At 42.8% G+C, this 16,651-nt stretch overlaps 1 pseudogene across 1 annotated transcript in view; it reads right to left on the bottom strand.

Annotated features, from left to right (window-relative positions):
* Positions 1 to 12,810: 12,810 nt before the first annotated feature.
* LOC307181510 (RAD52 motif-containing protein 1-like) overlaps positions 12,811 to 16,651 on the bottom strand; it is a 50,582-nt pseudogene continuing 46,741 nt past the window's right edge. The window contains exons 6-8 of the transcript XR_013831742.1: positions 15,715 to 15,800; positions 14,146 to 14,273; positions 12,811 to 13,448 (exon numbers count right to left, since the gene is read on the bottom strand). The product of XR_013831742.1 is annotated as an RAD52 motif-containing protein 1-like (transcript). The remainder of the gene's footprint in view (positions 13,449 to 14,145; positions 14,274 to 15,714; positions 15,801 to 16,651) is intronic.

The following is a 16,651-nucleotide window of genomic DNA, read 5'->3' as shown; positions in this document are numbered from 1 at the left end:
TGCTCCTAGGGTCCCGCATGCAGAGGTTCCACACCCGGCACTTCAGACCAGATTTCCTAGTGCAGAATGGCTGGGTCGACACCTCAGCTCCTGGGGCCCAGTGCAGGCTCCGAGATATAGAGCCTGAGCTGCAGCCAACCCGGCCCTCGAGAGCTCCGCCCCCTCCCTCCCACTGACTCTGACAGGATCTCTACACAGCAGCCCAGCCCACAGCCCACGGGGTAGTGCATGCTCTCACCTCTCCATTCTCTCATCAAAATATAAAGTTTCCTTTGCTTGTGAACCAAACTCAGTCTCGATCTGTTGGCCCCAATGACACTGGGCAGGGGGACCCTTGTTGGGGCCCACTCTGGAGGATCAGTAACAGAAATTGAGAACATTGTAACTTCAATGAACAGATATGTGAGCCAAACTGTAATTAACATAGAACAGTGTATAAGGCTCGGGTAAAATAAGATGTTTCTAACACTTCAATTTGATATTTCCATCACTTTATTATAAGCAAGTTCAGTGAAGAAGTTTGTCTTATTTGTCAGGTCAACATTAGAGAAATGAAGTGATTTCTTTCCAAGGATGTACCTCTAATAATCATGGCTGAAGCTTCAATCTTGTTTCAAATGCTTTTCCATTGAAAAAGATACCTCTCTTTCAGCTCCCCCATTTCTGAGAAGTATAAAATCTTGTAACTTATTATTACCAAAGGGGAAAGGTGGGAGGAGGGATAAATTAACAGTTTGGGTTTAACACATACACACTGCTATGTATAAAACAGATCATCAACAAGGAACTACTGTATAGCACAGGGAACTACACTCAATATTTTGCAATAACCTATAAGGGGAAATAATGTGAAAAAGAACAGATATTTTTATCGACATCATCTATCAACGACAGATAAAATGTAACCTAAGGGAAGCTGATGGTGAGCCCTTCTGACCCTGAAGACTTCAATCATCTAAAGTTCACACTCTGCCTACTTCCCAAGGCCCTTAATGAACATATGTGTAGCCGTATCTTAAAAATTCCCCAGTTTGGGTTTCAGGGAGACACTGATTTGAAAAAATCCCTGGTGTTCTCCTTACATGCACGGGACCCTTCCTACTGCTAAAACATACCTGTCACACCCAGATGATAGTACACCGTCTGATCGGGAAGAGTTTGGAAAAGGCATCTCCTCATCTCTTGGTGCTCGGGTTCACCCCTCCAGTGTCTTTCCTAACAATCTCCCCACTTGGAGATGTCAGCACCGTCAACATCCTGTTGCGTACAGTTTGGAATTTGTCCAGAGGATGAAGCGGAAGGATGCGAAACAATGAGAGGTAAGTCCTAGGTGTTCGGAAAGGCACATGTCACTCTAATTTCCAATCAGGAAGACGTATTGACCAAAGGCTAAGATTACCCACGGAAACAGAATAGGGCTTGAGGAAATCCCGCTGTTTTGTGGCCAGTTCCCAAAAACGCAAGTTGAAAAATGGAACTCAGGGGCACTAAAGTTCACGAAACTGAAGAGCTGAAAATATCTATCGTCGAAAAATGTCTTGAGGAAAGTCAAAGAAAAGGACTTGTAAGCAAGGGAGAATGGCAGGAAAGGGATTTGAAGAGGTAGAAAGGACTCGCCATTAAAGCACAAGAAAAGGGGCTGAACATCGCCAACGATGCAGTTGGCCAAAAAGGGCATATGCGTTTTTTCTGAATATATTCAAGAAAAGGGCATATGCCCTTTTTAGCCAACCAAACAGGTGGGCACTGGAAATCAATACTACAAGAGGTATCACTTCGCATCAGTCAGAAGAGTCATCCTCATAAAGTGTAAACACCACAAAAGCAGGACAGGGCGAGGAGAAAAGGGAGCCCTGTGAGGCTGATAGTGGAAATGTAAATTGCCAACGGCCATTCTGCAGAAGTGTATTGTGTTTACTAAAACATCTGAAAAATGAGCTACAGAGCATAGGGCACTTGCACTCATGGGCGTATATCTTGGGAAAAACAAACATCGAGAGGACACAGGCACCCCAATGTTTACCGCCTCTCTGTTTAAAAGATCCTCGACTAGGATATAACTTAAATGTCTCTGGAGGGAAAAACTGGATAGATATGTGGTACTTACGTAGAGTGGAATATTACTCAGCCTGGAAATCAATGAAATATGGCCAGTTGTAACAACTCCGGAGGAGTTACGTATGATCATTCTAAGTCACATAATTCAAAAAGAAAAAGACACATATCATAAGATATCACTTAAAGGTGGAATCCAGAATGGCTACACATGAAATAAATTACAAAACAAAAACATAGTCAAATATGTAGAAAACACGTATAAGGCTGCTAAAGGGGAAAGGTAGGGAGGGGTGAGGCATCATCCAGGAGGTTGAAATTAGCAAATATACCGTTTCAAATACCAAATTGATAATCGAAAAGGCCTACACGGTACCTCAAAGAACTGCACTCAGCACACTCAAGTCACCGGAAAAGAATATATACGACTGGTAAGAATCCGAAGAAAAATTTATTGATGTCTCTCTATACGTGAATCAAGTGGATGTACAGCAGCAAGAAACAAGACCATTGAAAATCAGCTGTAACCAATATAATAATAAATTTTAAAAAAAAGACAGTGAGACAGAAAAATTCTTACAACTTTTGCTCAGGGCCTGTTAATCAACATGGATTGAACATATACAGACCCACAGCAGGATGAGACATAAGGCTGGAAACTGTTCGTGGTAAGAGAATTAGTGAGGTTAGGTGAGGAAATGCAGACCATTGAAAGTAATACTGCCTGGTACCCATTCCATGGGTCCCAAATCTGCAGGTTCAAGGGAACTGCCTACAGGTAAAACATGCATGGGAAACCCAGAGGACTGTACACGGTGTGAACAGGAAAGGTGGCTAAAATGCACCTCATTTTTCACCTCCTGGTGTTCGGGTTCGCCATTCCAGCCACTTTACTAAAAATCTCCCCACTTGGAGAATCAGAGCCTTTAACCTCCTGTTTCGCACAGCTGTAAATTTGTGCACAGGATGAACGGGAAGAAGGGGAACCAATGAGACACTAGCTGTGGGTGTTTCGACAGGCACATGTCAGACTAATTTCCCATCGGGAAGAAGAATTAACCAAAGGCTCAGCCTACTGGCCTAAAACCAGAATAGGGCCTGAAGCAATCCTGCGGTTTTGCGACCAGCACACAAAAAAGCGAGTTGAAAAATGGAGCTCAGGGGCAGTAAAATTCACAAAGCTGCAGAGTTATATATGACACCTAACGTCCAAAAATATATTGAGGTAAGGCAACGAAGAGCCTCTGAATGCAAGGCAGAATTGCAGGAAACAGATTTCAAGAGGTGGATTAGTCTAGCCTTTAAAGTACATGAAAAGGGTCAGAACTTCGACAATGATGCAGTTGGCCAAAAAGGGCGTACGCGTTTTTTCCTGAATATATTCAGGAAAAAACGCGTACGCCCTTTTTGGCCAACCAAGCAAGTGGGCAATGCAAATCAGCACAAGAAAGAAGTCTCACTTCCCACCACTCAAAAGGGCCATCCGAAAAATATGTAAAAACCAGAAATGCAGGACAGGCCATGGAGAAGAGGGAGCCTTATTACGAGCATGTGCGCGGTATAAATTGCCGAAAGCCACTCTGGAGAAGTGGATCGTGTTTCCAAAAACATTTAAAAACAGAGTGAAAGAGCATAGGTCACTTCCAGTCACGGGCGAATATCTTGGGAAGACTAAAAATAAACAAGACACAGACACCCCAATATAGGGCTGCTCTGTTTACAAGAACCTAGATTTCGGTTCAGCTTAAATATCCCAGGAAAGAGAACAATGGATAAAGCAGATGTGGTACTTATGTACAATGGAATTTCACTCAGCCATGAAATCAGTGTCATAAGGCTAGTAGCAGCATAATGAGTGGATTTAGGTCCGATGACTCTAAGTGAAGTCACACAGAAAAAGAAACTTATCATAAGATATCACTTTTAGAAGGAATGTAACCATCGCTACACATGAACTAAATTACAAAACAAGGCAGAGTCACACATTTAGAAAACACGCTTATGCCTGCTTAAGGGGAAAGTTGAGGTGGGATGATGCATAAAAAAAGAGATGGAAATTAGCACAAATACCGTTATATAATTCAGATATGTAACAGACAAGACCTACTCCTTGCTCAATGAACTAGACTCAATACTCCCTCTTCACAAAAGAAGAATATATCTGACTAGTAAGAATCTTAAAACCTATGTATTGATATGTCACCGTAGGGAAATCAAGTGTGTGTAGAGCAGCATAAACACAGCAGTGAAACTCAGCGAAACCCCATTATAAAAATGAATTTCAAACACAAACACAAAGACCGTGAAAGAGAGAGAAATTCTTACAAAATTCGTTCATGGGCTGTGATGCAACATGGACTGAGCACATCTACAACCACAGCTGTATGAGACATAAGCCTGGACATTCTTGTGGCTGAGAGGATTGGTAGGGTTGGGTGAGAAAAGGCATACCATTTAAAGTAATTCTGCCTGCTACCCATTCCATGGGTCCCAACTCTCCAGGTTCACCGAATCTGCGTACGGTGAAAAGATGAGTGGGAAAACCAGAGGATGGTACACGGGGTGATCCGGAAAGATTTCTAAAACGCACCTCATTTTTTAATCTCCTGGTGCTCGGGTTCACCATTCCAGCTGCTTTACTAACAGTCTCTTCACCTGAATAATCAGCGCCTTTAACCTCCTATTTCCCACAGTTTGCAATTTGTCCGGAAGATGAATGGGAAGAGGGGGAATCAATGAGAGACTAGCTATAGGTGTTTGGATGGGCACATGTCACTATAATTTCCCATCAGGAAGAATAATTAATGAAAGGCTCAGCCTGCCGCTTCAGAACCAGAATAGGGCCTGATGCAATCCTGCGGTTTTGAGGCCAGCTCACAAAAAAGCGAATTGAAAAATGGAGCTCAGGGGCACTGCAATTCACAAAACCTGCAGAGTTATAAAGCACAACTATCGTCCAAAAATATATTGAGGTAATGCTACGAAGAGGACTTGAAAGCAAGGCACAATTGCAGGAAACAGATTTCAGGAGGTAGATTGGAATTGCATTTAAGGCATATGAAAAGCGGCAGAACTTCGACAATGATGCACTAGGCCAAAAAGGGCGAATGCGTTTTTTCCTGAATATATTGAGGAAAAAACGCATACGCACTTTTTGGCTAACCAAGCAAGCGGGCAATGCAAATCCGCACTACAAAGAAGTCTCACTTCCATAGGTAAAAAGGGTCATTCGAGAAAAGTGTTAAAACCAGAAAGGCAGGACAGGCCATGTTGAAAAGGGAGTCTTGTTACGCTGACGGACGGGATGTAAATTGTGAACAGCCACTCTGGAGAAGTGTATAGTGTTTCTTAAAACACCTAAAAAACAGCTACAGATCATAGGGCACTTCCACTCATGGGCATATATATTGGGAAAACTAAAAATCAACAAGACACAGCCACCACAAAGTTTAGGGCTGCTCTGCACACAAGATCATCAACTTCAGTACACCTTAAATATCATAGGAAAGAGAAAGATGGATAAAGAAATTGTGGTACTTATGTACAATGGAATATCACTCAGCCATGAAATCAATGTCATAAGGCCAGCAGCAGCAAAATGAGTGGATTTAGGTACGATGATTCTAAGTGAAAGAAGTCACACAGAAAAGAAACTTATCATAAGATATCACTTATAGACGGAATGTAAACATGGCTACAAATGAGCTGAATTACAAAACAGAACAGTCACACATTTAGAAAACGCACTTATGCCTGCTTAAAGGGAAAGGTAGGTGGGGTGATGCATAAAACCGGAGTTTGAAATTAGCACAGATACCTTTCCATAAACCAAATATGTAATAGACAAGACCTACTCTTGCTCAATGAACTGGACTCAGCACCCACTACGCACCGCAGAGGAATATATGTGACTAGTAAGAATCTTAAAACCTATGTATTGATATGTCTCTGTAAGGGAATCAAGTGTGTGTAGAGCGGCAGAAACACTGCAGTGAAAACAGCTAAACCCCATTATAAAAATAAATTTCAAAAAACAAAAAAACACAAAGAGAGTGATGGAGAGAGAAATTCTTACAAAATTCGTTCAGGGACTGTGATGCACCCTGAATTGACCTTATCTACACCCACAGCTGGATGAGACATAAGCTGGACACTTGGGGCTGAGTGGATTCGTGAGGTTGGGTGAACAAATGCAGACCCTTTAAAGCAATACTACACGCTTCCCATTCCATGGGTCCCAACTCTCCAGGTTTAAGGGAATCTTCCTACAGCTAAACATGCAAAGGAAACCCAGAGGACGGTACACCGTGTGATCGGGAAAGGTTTCTAAAACGCACCTGATTGTTCCTCTCCTGGTGCTCGGGTTCGCCATTCCAGCTGCTTTACTAACAATCTCCCCATTTGGCGAGTCAGCGCCTTAAACCTCCTGTTTCGCACAGTCTGCAATTACTGCAGAGGATGATCGGGATGAGGGGTTACTAATACTAATGAGAGAATACCTGTAGGTGTTTGGACGGGCACATGTTACTCTAATTTCCCATCAGGAGGAAGAATTAACCAATGGCTTAGCCTGCCGGCCCGGAACCAGAATACGGTCTGAAGCAATCCTGTGGTTTTGCGGCCAGTTCACAAAAAAGCGAGTTGAAAAATGGAGCTCAGGGGCACTGCAATTCACAAAGCTGTAGAGTTAAAAAGGACAACTTTCGTCGAAAAATATATTGAGGTAAGGCAACGACGAGGATTTGAAACCAAGGCAGAATTGCAGGAAACAGGTTTCAACAGGTAGATTGGAGTCTTCTTTAAAGCACACGAAAAGCGGCAGAACTTCGACAATCATGCAGTTGGCCAAAAAGGGCGTATGCGTTTTTTCCAGAATATATTCAGGAAAAAACGCATACCCGCATTCTGCCCAACCAAGCAAGCGGCAATGGAAATCGGCACAACAAAGAAGTCTCTCTTCCCACCGGTCCAAAGGGCCATCTGAAAAAAGTGTAAAAACCAGAGAGGCAGGACAGGCCATGGAGAACAGGGAGCCTTGTTACCCTGATGGGTGGGATGTAAATTGCCAACAGTCACTCTGGTGAAGTGTATGGTGTGTTGTAGTTTTTCTTATGACAGGGCTGAAAGTAAGCTCATCACACGAGATGAATTGTGCCGAAGCACAGCAGTAGAGGGCTGCCACTCGCTCAGGCAAAACAGCGCCGTCTGTCCTGCTGTGGTAGCTTTTAAGCATTATCTATGTTTACATTTTAAGACTTGTTTTCTTAACATTCCAACAATGCCAAAGCAGCAACATACGCTTTTATTGATTATACAAGCAATAATGGGCTTTCTTGAAAACATGCCGTGCTTCGTCCTTGAGCGCAAAAGCAGCACAAGGACATTGCCTTGTGTTCCCACCATTCTGATTATTCTGAAGTAGCACAAGCACATTTCCTTGTGTTCCCACCATTCTGATTATACTGAGGACATCTCATGGATCAGTGCCCAAAGCACTCAATGCTTATTCGCAGGCCCCCGGTTTGCTGTGGGGGGGGGGTCTCAAAGCACTTAGGACTGTTTACAGTTCTGGCTTATTCGCATGCCCCCGGTTTGCTGGGGGGGGGTGGCTCATAGGTCACGTCTCCTTTCCATGTCCTCAGTTATTCCACTACATTTCCCCCTTTTTGTTTTGCAGCTTGTGCACCATCAAGGAGAACACGGCAGCTTGTTGAGATGTTGTATGGCGGGTAGCTTTCACTCGTCGTCGGACTACAGTTAAACATATGATTATTATTATAATGAGCATTAGCAATCCTGTAGTAGAACAAAATAAAGCATGTAATTTAGACATGGGATTAAAATTATTAAATCCTTGAATAATTTTAGACCATATTTCTTGTGAATTAAGTCGTTGTAATTTCCTTTGAAAAGTTTGTTGAATTTTCCCTTGTAAATTCACAATTTCTTCTGTCAAATTTTTGTGGTGTAATAAATGCTTTTTTATTTTTGCCCAGGGGAATGTAGACTGATTATATGGAACCGAAGTGCCACAAAAGGCACTTTGATTCCAGTCACAACGTAGCTTCATTTGTCTTTGTAAATTTACAAGTTGGTCCCCCAACATAACCACAGCTTGTTGTAAGTCTGCTATTTCCGAATGTATTTCCAAATCAATTTGTCGTTGAGAGGACCAAAGCATTTCAGAATTTTTATGTCAATCAGTTATATAATCAATGGTCTGAATAGATTGTTCTAAAGCAACTCCAGCTACTGCAGCAGTAGCTGTTATGGCTATAATACCCATGACAGCTGCAATCAACATTCCTACAAATCTTGTACCTTTTTTTAATGCATCAGCTAAATATTGCAAAACAGCCATAGGAAGAGATTCTTGCCATCCCCTTCCAAGATTGACAGGAAGCCAAAGACCTGTCCGAGCTCGTAAGATATACAAACTTCCAGTAGATATGTTAAAAGATATACTAGAGTTAATGCAGGTATACAGAGAGCAATTTTTACACATTATAATACCTAGAGTCTTATTCCATTTATCTGGTCCCTTTAACAATATATAAGGTAATTTCACACAACTATGAGTATACCAAGTAACATTTTTATGAAAACTCAAACTATGATTTCCAGATTTGTTAACCATATGTCCTACCCAAGCATTAATCTTTTTCAAAGCTGCCATAAGCTTCCACAAGTCCTTTTGGATAGGATATCCATTTAAATGAGGATCTGGAGGAGAAAACCCTCCAGCATGTCATACTATGGTATCATTAATAGTATTGCTATAGTGTTATCCTCTCTATGCCAGTGTAAATTCTTCAGACCCCTTTTTTCTCGGGCGGAGCCAAAAGGGCTCCAATCAATGACGCTTCCCCAAGACGTATTAACAAGAACCCGAGCCACTTCTCCTCGGCATCGAGTCCAATGGACCCAGTCCGATAATCGATCCACAAGAGGCACCTGGCATGGAGGCAAGTAAGGTGTGGAAACATTCTCATTAAGAGTGGAATTAGAACTTTTAAAACTATAAGCACTCAAAAGATATAACCCATGATATCTGCTTTCATTTTTGACAACACTTAACCATGCCTGATAATTCATTTTAAGGCAATGATCTCCCTTTCCCATACAAATAGGAGGTCCCCTAACACCCACCGTGTAATATTCTATTACCCTTCCTTCTTCTTCCGGCTTCAAAGGGCCTCTATCATCAAAAGGACCAGGCAACCATCTAGACTCATTTATATATACAAGAATTGGGGCATCCCACCAGGTAACCCCCATATTAAGAGGAGGGTTAGGAATATAAGTCCAATACGTATGGTTAGTACAATTTATCTCATTGGCTGATATGCTTATTACCTGTGCAGACAACACTGCCATTATGGCCACAAAAAGACTGGTGCTATTGAGGGATTTACCCTGCGAAATAACAAGATTTTCAGCAGTGCCTGTAAACTTTTTCATTTGTCCCCAGGTCAATGGAGGCGCCTTCTTTTTTCCACCAAGTCTTAAACTGTATATATTGTCCAGGTTCAAGAACAGTCTTGGCAAGCGCCTCCCAATCCTGAGGAATTAATATGTTTTCGGAAGCATACCTAGACAAAACACCTTGAACATAATTAGAATGCATCCCATATACCTTAATGGCTTTTTTTAGCATTTTTAAAATTTTTACATCATGAGGGTTATACTCAACGTTCATATACCCATTCAGAAATTGATCATTAGCAGGCATAGCTTGTCTAACAATAGGGAAAGCAAAAAATGATTCAGAATATTGCTTTTCTTGTTTATTCATCTCTTCTTCCAACAATATTCTATTAGATTCAGGTTTTAGAGGAAAGCGAAACTGACGAGAGGCTCCAACAGGATAAGCTGCTAATTCTAAAGGAGGAGCCAAAGGAATAGTAGGACATGGCTCCTGATATAAAGGAGTGGTAGCACTGTTTTTATTTTCTTCCAATTTAACCCTCAAATTTTTCAACTTTGAAAGTATATCAGAAATCTCATTTTGTTGAGAAAGTGGCATCTCATTTTGTTTGCTAGCCTGCTCCCGATCTTTATCATCATCAGAAAAAGCCCCTTCATCACTGGAACCTGAAAAATCCTCTCCCGTCTCAGACACAAGGGGAGGAGGGGGCGGAGGAAGGTCCTCTATAGGAGACTCACGAAACAAAGTACGAAAAGCAGCAGAATGATCGGGATCAGAATTCGGACGCTGAGGGCGTGCCCCATTTTCACTTTCAGTTTCAGATTGTCATGGTTTCAGAGCAAGGGAAATTAATTTACAAACAGACCAAACACGGACAGATACAGGGTCTCCATGTTGATGAGCTCTTCTTAAGGCTCACATAACCTGTTTCCAAACTTTTATATTCAACTGGTTATGACCAGTAGGTTGAAAGCAGTAACAATGTTTACGAACCAATGCAAACAATTCATCAAAAGATTCTGGTTTCACTTTCACTCCTGAACTCCGTAATAACTGTTTCAGGAATCTAATGTACTGAAATTCTACTGAATGGGAATTCCCCATTACAGTTACTCTACTGCTCCCGAAGGTTTGGCTTACTCTTGAACGTACCAAATTCCCCTTCGGTCCCGCGATCACGCGATTGCTTACCTTCAGGTCCCTGTTCGGGCGCCAAATGTTGTAGTTTTTCTTATGCCAGGGCCGAAAGTAAGCTCATCACAGGAGATGAATTGTGTCGAAGCACAGCAGTAGAGGGCTGCTGCTCGCTCAGGCAAAACAGCGCTGTCTGTCCTGCTGTGGTAGCTTTTATTTAAGCATTATCTATGTTTACATTTTAAGACTTGTTTTCCTAACATTTCAGAAATGCCAAAGCAGCAACATACGCTTTTATTGAATATGCAAGCAATAATGGGCTTTCACGAAAACATGCCGTGCTTCATCCCTGAGTGCAAAAGCAGCACAAGGACATTGCCTTGTGTTCCCACCATTCTCATTATACTGAAGTAGCACAAGGACATTTCGTTGTGTTCCCACCATTCTGATTATACTGAGGACATCTCATGGATCAGTGCCCAAAGCACTCAATGCTTATTCGCAGGCCCCCAGTTTGCCGGGGGGGTGGCGGGGCTCAAAGCAATCAGGACTGTTTGCAGTTCTGGCTTATTCGCAAGCCCCCAGTTTGCTGGGGGGCAGGGGCTCATGGCTCACGTCTCCTTTCCATGTCCTCAGTTATTCCACTACAATGGTGTTTCCTGAAACATGTAAAGAAAAGAGCTACAGAACATAGGGCACTTCCACTCATAGCCATATACCTTGGGAAAACTAAAAATCAACAAGACACAGACACCCCAAAGTTTAGGGCTCTTCTGTTTACAAAATCCTCGACTTCGGTGCACCTTAAATATCCCGGGAAAGAGAAAAATGGATAAAGGAGTTCTGGTACTTATGTACAATGGACTATCACTCAGCCATGAAATCAATGTCATAAGGCCAGCAGCAGCAAAATGAGTGGATTTAGGTACGATGATTCTAAGTGAAAGAAGTCACACAGAAAAGGAAACTTATCATAAGATATCACTTATAGACGGAATGTAAACTTGGCTACACATGAGCTGAATACAAAACAGAACAGAGTCACACATTTAGAAAATGCACTTATGCCGACTTAAGAGGAAAGGTGAGGTGGGGTAATGCATAAAACCAGAGTTTGAAATTAACACAGATACCCTTCCATAAACCAAATATGTAATAGACAAGACCTACTGTTTGCTCAATGAACTGGACTCAACACCCCCTATGCACCGCAGAGGAATATAGGTGACTAGTAAGAAGCTTAAAACCTATGTATTGATATGTCTCCGTAAGGGAATCAAGTGTGTGTAGAGTGGCATAAACACTGCAGTGAATATCAGCAAAACCCCATTATAAAAAGAAATTTCAAAAAGGAAAAAAACACAGAGTGATGGAGAGAGAAATTCTTACAAAATTCGTCCAGGGGCTGTGATGAACCGTGAATTGAACTTATCTTCACCCACAGCTGGATGAGACATAAGGCTGGACACTTGGGGCTGAGCCGATTGGTGAGGTTGGGTGAGCAAATGCAGACCCTTTAAAGCAATACTGCGTGCCACCCATTACATGGGTCCCAACGCTCCAGGTTTAAGGGAATCCTCCTACGGCTAAAACATGCATGGGACACACAGAGGATAGTACACCGGGTGATCGGGAAAGGTTTCCTAAAACCCACCTCATTTTTCCTCTCCTGGTGCTCGGGTTCGCCATTCCAGCCGCTTTACTAACAATCTCCCCATTTGGAGAATCAGCGCATTTAACCTCCTGTTTCGTACAGTCTGCAGTTAGTGCGGAGCATGAAAGGTATGAGGGCGAACCAATGAGAGAACAGCTGTAGGTGTTTGGACAGGCTCATGCCACTCTAATTTCCCATCAGGAGGAAGAATTAACCAAAGGCTCAGCCTGCTGCCCCGGAGAAAGAACAGGGCCTGAAGCAGTCCTGTGGTTTTGTGACCAGCTCACAAAAAAGCGAGTTGAAAATGGAGCTCAGGGGCACTGTAATTCACAAACCTGCAGAGTTAAGAAGGGCAACTTTCGGCGAAAAATATATTGAGGTAAGGCAACGAAGAGGATTCGAAACCAAGGCAGAATTGCAAGAAGCAGGTTTCAACAGGTAGATTGGAGTCTCCTTTAAAGCACAGGACAAGGGGCAGAACTTCAAAAGATTGAAAGATTGAAAAAAGATTCAACCTCCTCAGGGCTTTGTGGATGCTAAGCAGGGGGCTCCTGCTGGGGTAAAGTTTCAGCCTCCTCAATGAACTCTGCATGAGGAGCTTGGGCCTCCTGCTGGGATGGAGAAGTTTCAGCTTCCTCTGGGGGCTCCATAGTTTTATCTGGGCTCCTAAAAAAATCCCTAGGTCACCTCTCCTCAGGTTAAATGGCATCCATACTGGTATCCAAACAACAACCCTGCAACTGTCGTTCTAGACCCTGAGTGTTTTTTTCGAAATTGGCCTGTAGTTCCAACAACAACTTTGGCAAGCCGTTGATGCTGAACTAGATCTTTCTTCAGGTTTGGGGGTGAAACAATAAACTTCAGTGGTTTTGAGCTCTTACTACCTAGAGGTGGAACAAGTATGAACAAATGACTGGTGACCTTCAGCCTCATCTAGACCTATGTGTTTAGTCTTACTTTTGTGTCGAGAAAGGAGAACCAAGGGCTGACTCTGATCCCAGTCTAGCACTGGAACTGCCTCTGGGAGCTTTTGATGTTGGGTTTTCTTGTTATTCAGATCCTGATGTGGAACAGCAAACTGATCTGGCCCTGTAGGCAGCTCTCCAACCGAATCCGTGTCCGGGTATGGAACCCCAGTCTCAGTCAACTCCTGATGAGGCCGGGCCAACATCTGGACTGGAGACTAGGACGTCAAGTAGTTAAAGCCCCCGGCTTCTGCCAGGGATGTAAGGGCATGGGGCAATTTAGGAAGGGTTCTTAGGCATCTGAAGACAAAGCCTCGGTCAGCCGTGCGGGGTTGGGGATCACCTGGACGGGGCCCATGGCCCACTCCGGAGGCTGAACTGCCTGGACTAGAAGCGACCGTTGTTGCCATGTGAGGAAGAGCCGTGGGGTGCAGACACGACACAGAGGCGCAGCCACGACATAACATGCGGCGGCTCCCAGGCACAGTGACCCAGGCCAGTGAGGAGCTGGAGCCACATCCTCCTCCAGAGCCAAACCGAACTGCTATGCCAGTGCCGTGATGTGAGGGCTCATGTTAGCAACCGCGCGGACCGGCCCCACAAAACGTCCCACCCGTTATTTATGACGTCTTTAGTTATGCCACCGTTATTAGGCTCATTCGGAGATCCAATCCGCGCCACCAGAGTGGGACTTTCTCCCAGAGTCCACAGGGCGCAAGCCATCCTTCCCCTTGCAAAGGTGACAGTTACCTCCTGCTGGGCCCTCTTCCCAAATCCGCCCTGCGCACCCCGGTCCCAAACAATGAGGCGGGATTTGGGCTGCAGACCCGAGTGGCCCCAAACTCTGACAGCCCAGTGGTTGAGGGGGGTTGGGAACGATGCAGAGCTTCCCGTGGAAACCAAACGACCTGGCATTCTGGGAAATTCAAAAGTGCTAGTCCAGTTCTGGCAATCTCAACTCTTCCCCCTCAAAGCTGAAGTCTGAGAGACATTCTTCCTCCCTTTGGCCAAACGGCTGACATGAAAAGTAGCTGACCTGCAAAATGAGCACCAGTTAGGGTGGCGGGAGGGGAACACACCTTACAATTATGCTAAAATGTTGCCATTTCCTCCAAACTCTCAGTATTCACGTCTCATGATTCATTCACCACTCTATTATTAGGGGGTCACCACTGAATCAGTGATAACTCCAGAATTTCTGTAGGAGGGGAATGGGGCAGGTGAACAATTCATTCTGGGAAAGAGTTTAAAACCAAGTGAATCGCCCTTTACATTAGCATGGGAAAATGTCCCACATCCCACCTTGTCTCAACAGAGCCATTAATCTAGAAAAAACTACAGTGCCACTTTTCAGAGGTCTACCTTGTGTGCACATATGGAGAAGATACTTAGAATGTTAAAGTCAGCATGTTAAGTAATTTTCTTGAAATACTCTAACTAGCACGAAGTTTACTTTCTTCACAGTCCTTTTCATAATCTATTTAATTTTAGTCCTTTTTAATTGTCTGTTACACCTTTAACACCTAAACTCCAAGAGAGAAGGAGCTTCACCTTATTTCCAGTGCCTAGCACATAATGGTTTCTAAATGGAACTGATTCCAAGATTGGCCTCATTTAGGAGTGGATCTCTTGTTATAATCAGGTTTCCAAAATCTTTAGTATCAATACGGAATCCTTTCCTTTCACATTTCATAGGAAGCTAGACTTCTTAAAGCCTAAACATGGATACGTTTCAAGTTTCCTTGACTGATTTAAATTGAATTGAAATAATTATTTTGTACGGGAAAAACTTTCAAAAAGTTTTCATTTTTCAGAACATAACCACCTTTTCTTTCTCTACTTTCTTCCCTTCAAAACAAACTTTGCAACATTGGGGTGAGTTAAATAATCAGAAATCTAGGCAAAAATTAAGCTCTCAATGGCATGAAACACACTTTTTGCTCATTTTAAATAAAAATCCTATATGCAGTACATTAATGTTTTCTTTCAGAAATTACGTTGACAACTTAATCCCTAATTCGAGGTATCCATATAACTTCTTTACAGAAAGGTTCTTTGGCAAAATATTTAACACAAGATACATATGAGATGCTGAGATCTGGGTAATATACCTTACTTGAAAGGCATGAATTGTTTTTAAACAGTGTAGCATAATCACACTTAAGACCATAGTTACTTTGTTCCCAAATCCCTGCAATTCTAATTGAGGGGAGTTCTAAGGGCCTGTGTCCACAACTGTAGACGTACACTGGTGGCCCTCATTCCTGCTCTCCAAACTTCAAATAAGGGGCCAGAGACAAAGCTCAGAACTTGGAAAAGTCCTAGAAATTTCCTGCCTCAAAAGCAGTTTCAGAGTTTCACCTTTTCCTAAGGAACACAGAGCTGAGTAGATATGCTGAAGTCTTCCATATCCTGCTGGTTGTTTTGAATTATGGCTACACTGGCTGTGTACCCCTTGAGCTTTTATCTCCACATACTTGAATTAAATCCTGTAGTTCCTCTTCAGTTCTAGCATCTGTGACCTCTTCACAGGGTCTATATGCCACAGCTGTTTTACCACTTTCTGTAATAAAGTTAACAAGGATCAATTCAGAAGTTTTCTTGTTCTAAAACTTCCTATATACAATGGTAGCACAGAATAATTAGACATACTTTTGACTTCTAAAAGCAGAAAATAATAGCATTTTCCTAGAAGTTCCTTCATCTGACACTTCAGTTTTTATCATAATTATTTGTGAAAACATATATAAGAAGTATCAACTTTGGTTCAAAAATTTATGATCTTAGAAATGAGAACTAAGGAATAAGGACATTGAAATTAAAAGCTGTGGAAACAAAAATGTTCAATCACAATACAATTAAACAGGAAGGCATTAGGTGGGAGTCAAAGTGAGTTCAAACCTGGGAGAGATACCACTGGACTATAACAGATACTTCCTATTAGAAGCAAGGCAAGTGCCTACTCCCTGGAACAAAAATTCTACCAGATAAAATGAACAAAGCTTTGGAGACAGAGACAGACAGAGAGAGCATTTGAACACTCTACTGTCAGAAACTGGCTCATGTACCCTTTGGACAATACAGCTTTCCTCAAGGCAAGCTAGAGCCACCAGGCTTCTTGGTCTAAGGAGTTTTGGGTACATTTAAGGAGTACCTTGGCATATTAGGCACAAACAACCCAGGAATTTAGTTTGGTTCTTAAAGGTTGTTACCCAGAGTTGACAGCTGATGGAGATTCTGCCTGACGACCAGAGAAGTCAAACTTCATTGGAAGGACTGCCCAGGCTGGAAGGCCAAGACCAATCCAGGGTCAACTCTTACAAGCAAATAAGCTCTCTGACAACTTAGCTAGGATTTCTCAGCCTCTAAGCCTGCAGGGCTGTGAAGCAGGGCAGCAGTTCTGTTCCGGGAATC

This window comes from Stenella coeruleoalba, assembly GCF_951394435.1.
Source record: "Stenella coeruleoalba genome assembly, contig: scaffold_46, whole genome shotgun sequence".
NCBI lineage: Eukaryota > Metazoa > Chordata > Mammalia > Artiodactyla > Delphinidae > Stenella > Stenella coeruleoalba.
Note: the sequence above shows the minus strand (reverse complement) of the source record. Positions and strands in the feature narration are given on the sequence as shown.